The sequence below is a fragment of the Danio rerio genome, chromosome 22 (assembly GCF_049306965.1).
Source record: "Danio rerio strain Tuebingen ecotype United States chromosome 22, GRCz12tu, whole genome shotgun sequence".
Classification (NCBI taxonomy): domain Eukaryota; kingdom Metazoa; phylum Chordata; class Actinopteri; order Cypriniformes; family Danionidae; genus Danio; species Danio rerio.
In genome coordinates, this window is record NC_133197.1 from 32564681 (window position 1) to 32573989 (window position 9309).

The following is a 9309-nucleotide window of genomic DNA, read 5'->3' on the forward strand; positions in this document are numbered from 1 at the left end:
CGAAACCGAAACTCTCGGGCTCCCGTAGTTTGGTGCAGTCAAGGCAGATTACATGGCTTGGTCAATGAGTTTTGTTATTGCATTAGCAAGAGAAGACACAGTATTGAAACATGGTGTATAAATGTAAATAATAATTATAATAATCATGAATTTCAGGACCTCTATTTAAATTCAAACTGGACAATTAAACTGTAATATCATAATTTTTTTAATCTTAATTTTTGTTTATTTTTATTTCTCTTGCTTTTTTGTTTATTTTTTTCTCTACTTGTCATAATATGTACGATTGACTTATTGTGTAAATTGTATTTGGTGTAATGTGTTCATGTGCAATAAAATAATTATAATTCTTAAGCTGTGGAAAGTTAAAAAAAAAAAAAAAACATGAGGGAACAGCAGCCTGTATACAAATCAAACTGAAAATATATAAATTTATTTTTTTATTTTTTATTTATAATTTTTATAGATTAATTTTTATCATACAAAGATTATAATACAATATGTATTATAAATACAAGATTAAGCAGAGCAAAAATTGTTTTAATAGCTTTCTTGATAGATGTTGAAATTTGATTTGTTTGAAAATGCTAATTAGGGTTTACATTTATTAAACTTATATGGATATCAAACTTTTGGTCCCACTTAATTCACGATAGTAACAACTAATTAACCAAAAGTAGCATCTTAGGTGGGTAATAGGCAGGTAATAAAGCGATATTGTAAATATTTAAACTAAAGCTACACCAACCTTTCCATAATTTACCATAAAAAATATGACGTTTGTGCAAAAAACAATAAAAAAAATCTTTACAAATATTTTAAACAATGAAATCATTCACATTAAAAATAATAATAAATTGAACAAAAAGACATTGCCAAAATTGAGCAACGCTTTAGATGAACATTTCAGAGAAAGAGCCAGATATATTGATCACATTTAAATCGGTCATGCCACAGCAAAAATAAACAAATAAATAAATAAAAATAATGTAAATGCACCAATAATTTATGTTAAACAAAATAGATTTTTATAGATTTTTTTTACCACCACTGCGCACCTATATAAGATAATATATATACTTTTTTTTCAACAATGTAAATTTGCTTAAATTTGGCTTTTGCTTCGTATTTCATAGAGACATTGTGTATGTTGTATCAAGTCATTCAAATTTGAATTGGTATCCTTTAAAAACCAACCATTTTTATTGTTGCTGATAATGAACCTAGCATGACTGCTTATTTACACCAAAACTGTGTGTTATATACTCCTCCCTTCTTTCAGAATTCTTTTGTCTTAAAAATATTTTTATTTAATTTTTACATTATAATTAATTATTTTCATTAAAACTGGCACTGGTAGTAAAAAAAAAAAAAAAAAAAAAAAAACGCAAGAAAATACCTTGGCACTGGATGTGTGTGTACAAAGATGTGCGTGTTCTCACCATAGGAAAAATCCAACAGTGCAGGCACAGCCAGACGTTACATTAAATTGAAATGAAAAGGAGGAAACTATGGAGGCTTTGTAAATATATCAAACAACAAGAATAACAATAGAAACAACAATTAATAAGTTAATTAAAAAATCTCAAAAACATCTAAGTCTTTGCATGCTTTCACTTTGATACTTCAGATTTATTAGAGGCGGACAGATTTAAGAGGAAAAATATTTTGCATGCAAAGTATAAGCTGAAAAAAAAAATTTTTTTTTCAAGTCAAGTCAGTTAATTGCTTCTTTTATGGTTGGTAAATTATTAAAGAATCTTTCTAAACTGAAATGATCAGAACTAGACACTACCTTTTAAGGGCCAATCCAGAATGAAGGTTTCTGAGGAGTGAAAAATCTTATGCATAACAGCATTATAAATAAATTCTCCTCACAAAGAGACACACCCTAATACAATAATACCTTATTCAGCTCCAAGACAGCCTAATGTACAAATTACTTTTTAAATTTCACTTTATTACAATTTGGGACTCTAAATAAATGCTTAGACTTTAAAGGTGTAAATTCATGATGCAACATGACTAGGGTTCGAAATTGTTCCTTGCCAGCCTTGTGAGGTTCTTGTAATATAAACAGTCCTACAGTATAATTTCTCAAGAGGCTTTCTTTGTATCTTTGAATAGATTTTAATCTGGTTCATCAACTTTGTTTTTAGACTCTGACAGACTCATATACCATACAGCATTCCAATACTGCAGAACACTCATAAGTACAGACACACACACACAAAAAACATTTTTTTTAGATGCTCCAAAAAATTGATTCCTTGTTTTACTTAGCTTACTTATCTAATTATTAGTTCAGAAAAAAAAAACTTGGCAACAAAACAATCACTGCAAATGACTAAAACAAACAAACTAACAAACTATAAATAAAATATAGTTGTCTACCAAATTATTATACAATCAACCATACAGAGTGTGAGTTTTGTGTCATCCAAAATAAAACGCTAACATTTTTACTAACCGGAAATTCGAACTGTTTTCCATTCAATGTTAAATGGTTGCCAAATTATTGAAATAAATTGCCAAACTACGAAATTGCCCCTGTCATAAGTACAGCAGCATTTACTGTTGGTAGGTGGTGCAATCGCTTATGTAGCAAAACCAAAATTACATTTATTATTTAAACTTTAAAACCATTTGATAAAACCATATTTAAACAATAGCTCTTTTCCAAGAGTTCATACTTAGCTAATAATCAATAAAGCGTAATTGGCATGCTGTCCCGGAAGAGAGCCCTGAGCTCGTGATATCCTCGAGCCTGTTAAAAGAGCCAGAGGGGAGTTCGAGCTCAGGTAGGTCTCGAGAACTCCCCTGCTGTCGCCGTGTGAGAAGTGTTAACTTAGGTGATAATTTGGATTAGTCGATTGGCTATGGTGTATGTTTTTGGACGGTGGGAGGAAACCAGGGAACCCGGGGGAAACCCACACGAACACGGGGAGAACTTAGAAACTCCGCTCAGAAACATCAACCGACCCTGTAGGAGGTTGTACCGGTTGTGTTCTTGCTGCAAGGCAACAGTGCTAGCCACTGAGCCACCGTGTCGCCCTATCAGAAAAGGGTGGAGAGTAGGGGTGGAAGGGGGGAAACTTCAAGTCGAAGATAACTGGAGTGAAAAATTCTGGTTCCCCTTCGGTTGGGGAACTTCAGTGCCATAGAGTGGATTGATTGAATCCACGAAATGGGAGGATTCGGTTCAGAAGCCGCTTGTCTGAAAGAGTATTGAACGGGCCAATGAATGCAATGAATTGGCAGCGTAAGCTTGCACAGGTGTACTTCATTGCCAATTATCCCAGCATATAAGCACACCTGGAGCGAGCAGACGCCATCATTTTCGCTTCAGAGACTTTCTGATCGAGTCGATGAGGGTTCCTCCTGCTGTGACCAGCGATTCTGAGCGAACGAGAGCATTCTCCCGGTCCAGAGTGTGTACACGTAGCGGCAGACGGTCGAGCTGGGTTTCTCCCTTGCCTGGCGTTCTTTGGGTCCGCTCCTCCAGAGCGGTGCGTATAAAGTTGCAAACTTCACAGAAAGAGCAACACAGTCGTGCAGCAAGTCCTTTTCAGGACGGCGCTCCGACTGTGCGTTTCTGGATGCGATGGTTTCCTGTCCTTGGATGATGGGCACGAGCACTGCGTTGCATCTCTGGGGGGTCCAGTATGTTAATGCGCTGCTCGCGGGCAGTTCATGTCGTCATTGCGATGCCATGACTGTTGCGCAGTAAAGATAGCGGCTAGCCTTTGCAAAAGGGCGAACCACCCCAGTTGTCCCCTGCTCTGCAGCGGGCACTCGGGCAGATCTGAGGGTTTCAGCGAGAGATAATCCGTCGCCCACGGGCCCGCGGACCTCCCGCTCCACTAAGCGCTCCATCCAAGCTTCGGGCGGGGGAAGCGATCCGTCCTTACGCCCGATGACACCGGAGACCAGACGTCCACCGCGGCATCGGAGGGTGGGCTTTCATTGTCCGATGATGATCCAGACCCGCTCGCCTCCTTCGGGCTGGTGAGCGCTGTCACTACGGATCCTGAAACGGACATGTTAGCCGTGCTTTCCCGGGCTGCTTCGGCCGTGGGTTGGAGATGGTTTATCCTCCAGCTCCGCGGCCGGACCGACTAGAGAGGCGTTCCCTTCTTCCCGGAGGTGCACAGTAGGCTCACGCGGTCTTGTATAGCACTTTTTTTCTGCTCGTGCTGCGTGTCCCTCCACCCTAACCACTCTTGACGGTGGAACAGCCAGGGGGTATGTGGCGATTCCTCAGGTTGAGTGCGCGATGGCGGTAAATCCGCGCGGCGCCTCTTCTTGGCGGGGTCCGCCTCGTCTCCCATCCAAAGCCTGTAAGTTATCTACCTCCCTCGGAGCTAGAGCTTACATAGCTGCTGGCCAGGCTGCTTCCGCCTTGCATGCGATAGCCACCTACCAGCGCTACCTAGCGCAGGCGCTGGCCGAGCTGCACGAGGGTGGGTCCAACCCAGGCTTACGAGCTTCGCACCGCCGCCGACTTAGCTCTTCGGACTACTGAGTCCGCTGCGTGTGCGTTGGGGAGGACGATGTCCACATTAGTTATCCAGGAGCGCCACCCCTGGCTGATATGCGCAAAGTCGACAAAGTCCGCTTTCTTGACTTTCCCCATATCCCAAGCCATGTTCGGCAACACCGTCTGTGAATTCACCCAGGAATTCAAGGCGGTGAGAGAGCAGTTGGTGGGTGATGTCTTATCGGCGGTCCGTAGCCCGCTCCGCCCGCCGTGCCATTCATACCTGCTCCTCGCCGAAGGCGCCCGCCTACGAGAGCTGCTCCGCCCCCGCACACGCCTCTGGCGAAGCGAGCGCGTCGGGCACCTCGGAAGCAGGCAGCCCCCCTGCCCAGAACGCCGCTAAGTCTGGCAACGGACCGCGAAGCGTCCCTGGGACAGGCCATCTGGAGAAGAGGGAACTTGCTCTTTCCCCGCTGGAGGGCGGGGCCCCATTTCCAACGGCACTTTTTACTGCCATGAAAACATTATGAAAGGGCACTTTTCACTTCCCCAGATGTGACAGCCCGAAATCTGCCAGTCTGGGACGCTATGCTTTCTAGCTTGCAGATTCGGTGCGTTTCGCCAGTGGCTCACGAGCGCTGGGAGGACGGTCTCCTTTCTCCCACCCCTCGAGCCTCCCCTCCGGAGCTCGGGTTCGGAGAGAGAGCAAATATCTCACCTCCAGCTTTTCCGTGGGACCCGCGAGCTTCCCGGATCAGCACACCCACTCCGCGCTGCCCCACTGCTGGTACGTCAGCGATTGTAGCGATGAGTCCATTAGCGGGAGCTCTGCCTGCCTGGTTAGCGCGGGCCAGCTCTTCGCGGTGGCTCATACGCACAATCAGACTCGGCTATGCGATTCAGTTTGCGAAACGGCCCCCCAAGTTGCGGGTGTGTATTCACCAGGGTCAGCCCCCTGTCCGCCCTTGTCTTGCGAGAGGAGATTGCTGTCCTCCTGGCGAAGGATGCAATCGAGCCGCTCCCTCCAGCCGAGATGGAGAGCGGGTTTTACAGCCCACACTTCATCGTGCCCAAAAAGAGCGGTGGGTCACGGCCAATCCTAGATCTGCGCGTTTTGAACCGCTGCCTGCACAAGCTGCCGTTCAGAATGCTCACGCAGAAGCGCATCCATCGGTGCGTTCGTCCTCTGGGTTGGTCTGCAGCATTAGACCTGATGGACGCGTATTTCCATGTCTCCACTCTTCCTCGCCACCGTCAGTTTCTGCGGTTTGCGTTTAAAGGTCGAGCTTGGCAATACAAAGCCCTCCCCTTCGGGCTCTCTCTGTCTCCGCGGGTCCTCACCAAGCCCGCGGAGGGTGCCTCAGCGCCCCTTCGGCTCGCGGGCATCTGCATACTCGATTTCTTTACGACTGGCTGATTTTTGCCCTCTCTCGGAGCAATTGATTATGCACAGAGACAAAGTGCTCTGGCACTTCCACCTGTGGGGGTTTCAGGTCAACCGAGAAAAGAGCAAACTCGCCCCCGTGCAGAGGATCTCTTCTCTCGGGCTGGAGCTGGACTCGGTCACCATGGCAGCGCGCCTCTCCGGAGAGCGCGCTCAGCTGATGCTGTACTGTCTGAGAGAGCTCGACAGTAAAATAGTGGTCCCACTGAAACTATTTCAGAGGCTCCTGGGGCATATGGCATCCGCAGCCGCTTCATGCCGCTCGGATTATTCTATATGAGACCACTTCAGCACTGGCTTCACGATCGAGTCCCCAGACGCGCATGGCACGCGCGCGCACACCGAGTCTCTGTTACTGCGCTGTGTCGCCGCGCCCTCAGCCCTTGGAGCGACCCCTCGTTCCTACAGACCTGGATGTCTCTAGAACAGGCGTCCAGTCTTGTTGTCGTTTCAGCAGACGCTTCCAACACGGGCTGGGGGGCTGTGCGTTGCGGGCATGCGGCTGCGGACCTGTGGAAAGGTACCCAGTTGCATTGGCATATCGCTTGGAGCTGTTGGCAGTGTTCCTCGCTCTCCACCGTTTTTTTCCGGTGCTGGAGCGGCAACACGTGCTGGTCAGGACGGACAGTACGGCGGCGGTGGCGTATATCAGCCGTATAGGGGGTATGTGCTCTCGCCGCATGTCTCAGCTCGCCCGCCGTCTGCTCCTCTGGAGTCATCCGCGGCTGAAATCGCTGCACGCCATTCATATTCAGGCAAGCTCAACCGTGCAGCCGATGCGCTCTCACGGCAGCCTTGCGTCCTGGAGAATGGAGACTCCACCCCGAGTCTGTTCAGCTGATATGGGCGCGATTCGGGGAAGCCCAGATCGATCTGTTGCTTCCCCCGAGATCGCTCATTGCCAGTTGTTCTTTCCCTGACCGAGTGCTCTCGGCACGGATGCACTGGCTTACAGCTGGCCTCGGGGCACGCGCAAATACGCGTTTCCCCCAGTAAGCCTGCTTGCGCAGTTACTGTGCAAGGTCAGGGAGGACGAGGAACAGGTTGCTGGTTGCGCCCCTCTGGCTCAACCGGACCTGGATGTCAGAGCTCTCCCTCGCGATAGTCCTCCCCTGGCAGTCCCTTCGAGAGAGCACCTACTCTCTCAGGGACAGGGCACCACCTGGCACCCTCGCCGTTCTTTGGAGATTTTTAGACGCGAGGAAGACTTAGGTAACCTCCGTTTGCGGTGGCTAATACCGTCACTCGGGCTAGAGCCCCCTCCCCGAGCGCGCCTATGCCCTGACGTGGAGTCTATTCACTGAATGGTGTGTCTCTCGCTGAGAAGACCCCCGTAATTTGCCAGATCAGCGTTGTGCTTTCTTTACACCGAGAGAAGTTGGAGAGCAGGCTGTCGCCCTCCACACTCAAGGTTACGTGGCTGCCATCTCCGCTCTCATGACGCGGTGGCTGGCAGCACCGTGGGAACGCATAGCCTCATCATCCGGTTCCTCAGGGGCGTTAAGCGAATTAATCCACCCCGCCCCCTCTCATGCCCTCTTAGGATCTCGCCCTCGCTACACAAGCCGCGTCAGATCCCTTCGATCCTCGACTCAGTATCTTTCTGTCCCTGAAGACAGCTCTGCTGGTCGCGTTGATATCGATTAGAGGGTCGGGGACCCGGAGGCATTTTTCGGTCAGTGATTCGTGCCTGTAATTGGGCTGGCTTTCTCTCACGTCCTGAGACCCCGCCCGCGATATGTGCCCAAGGTTCCTACCACTCCGTTTTAATACGAGGTAGTGAGCCTGCAAGCGCTGCCCTCGGAGGAGGCAGACCCAGCCCTTCTTTATTGTCCAGTTCGCGTTTTGCGTATTATCCGGCCCGCACTCAGAGTTCAGATCATCTGAGCAGCTCTTCGTCTGTTATAGCGGTCGGCAGCAGGGAAGTGCCGTACCGAAATAAGTTCCCACTAGATTGTGGATGCCTTTCTTTTACTATCAGAGCCAAAATGAGCCGCGTCCCCCGAGAGCGCATGCGCACTCCACTCGGAGCTTCGCATCCTCTCGAGCACGCGCACGCGGCGCCCCTCTAACAGACATCTGTAGAGCTGCGGGCTGGGTGACACCCAACACATTTGCAAGGTTTTACAATCTGCGAGTGGAGCCGGTTTCCTCAAGGGTATTAGGTAACATTTGGTGATTGAGGAAACAATTCGGTAGGGTGTTGAAACACGCTTGCTGCGCCATTTTCCCTAACACGGAGATACGTGCGCCTTTTTATCTGTCAGTAAAGTTCCCCATCAGGTGAGCCCTGCAGATTCCTCCGTGGCCCCCAGCACTGACTCAGCGGAGGAGTCACTTGCTGGCCCACTACGTTGTAGGTCTGCCCGCTGGTCAGCCCGCGTTTTGGTGCCTGCTATGCGTGATCCCCACTAGGCGATCCCATATGCTTATTCCGCCACGGTTAAGTCCCCCCCCCTGGGCGGACCCGTGTCTTCCCTCCCCGCTAACCACTCCTTTGCTATGCGTACTCCCCCATTTTAGGGCTAGTCCATATGTAAATTCTGCCATCTATCCCCCCTTGGGTAACGGATGGCCTCCGCAGCGTCCTCCCTATCGGGATTGCACGCTTCCCAACGTACTGTCGTATTTTCCTAGAATTATCTAGATGCTCACAACTTCCCAAAAATATATCTAAATCCGTAAAACTTCTGTTGAAGTAGGATAAATTAGGGCCAGGGACACGTTGGAGGACCGAGCCTCCCATGATGTGGGTGCGTCACGCTTGCTTGACAATCCCCTCATCGGGGGCGTTGGTAAGGTGCAGTCATTATGGCGCTATCCATACTTCTCCCATTTCGTGGATTCAATCAATCCACTCTATGGCACTGAAGTTCCCCAACCGAAGGGGAACGTTCGAGGTTACAGAAGTAACCCTTCGTTCCCCGAGGAGGGGAACGGAAGTGCCATACTCCGTCGCCATAATGACTGTCCCTTAGCTGTTTGAAAGTCTCTTCAGCTTAAAAGGATGGCGTCTGCTCGCTCCAGGTGTGCTTATATGCTGGGATAATTGGCAATGAAGTACACCTGTGCAAGCTTACGCTGCCAATTCATTGCATTCATTGGCCCGTTCAATACTCTTTCAGACAAGCGGCTTCTGAACCGAATCCTCCCATTTCGTGGATTCAATCAATCCACTCTATGGCACTTCCGTTCCCCTCCTCGGGGAACGAAGGGTTACTTCTGTAACCTCGAACGTTATTTATAATGCTTCCATAGAGTAGATTACAGAACTAATGAAGTGCCAGCCGTGTTGATTATAAGCACGTGATCTTCTTAAAATTAGTTTATAAATAAATAATACTTAATTATAAATAAATATTTTAGATCTTTTCCAGGACTTTTT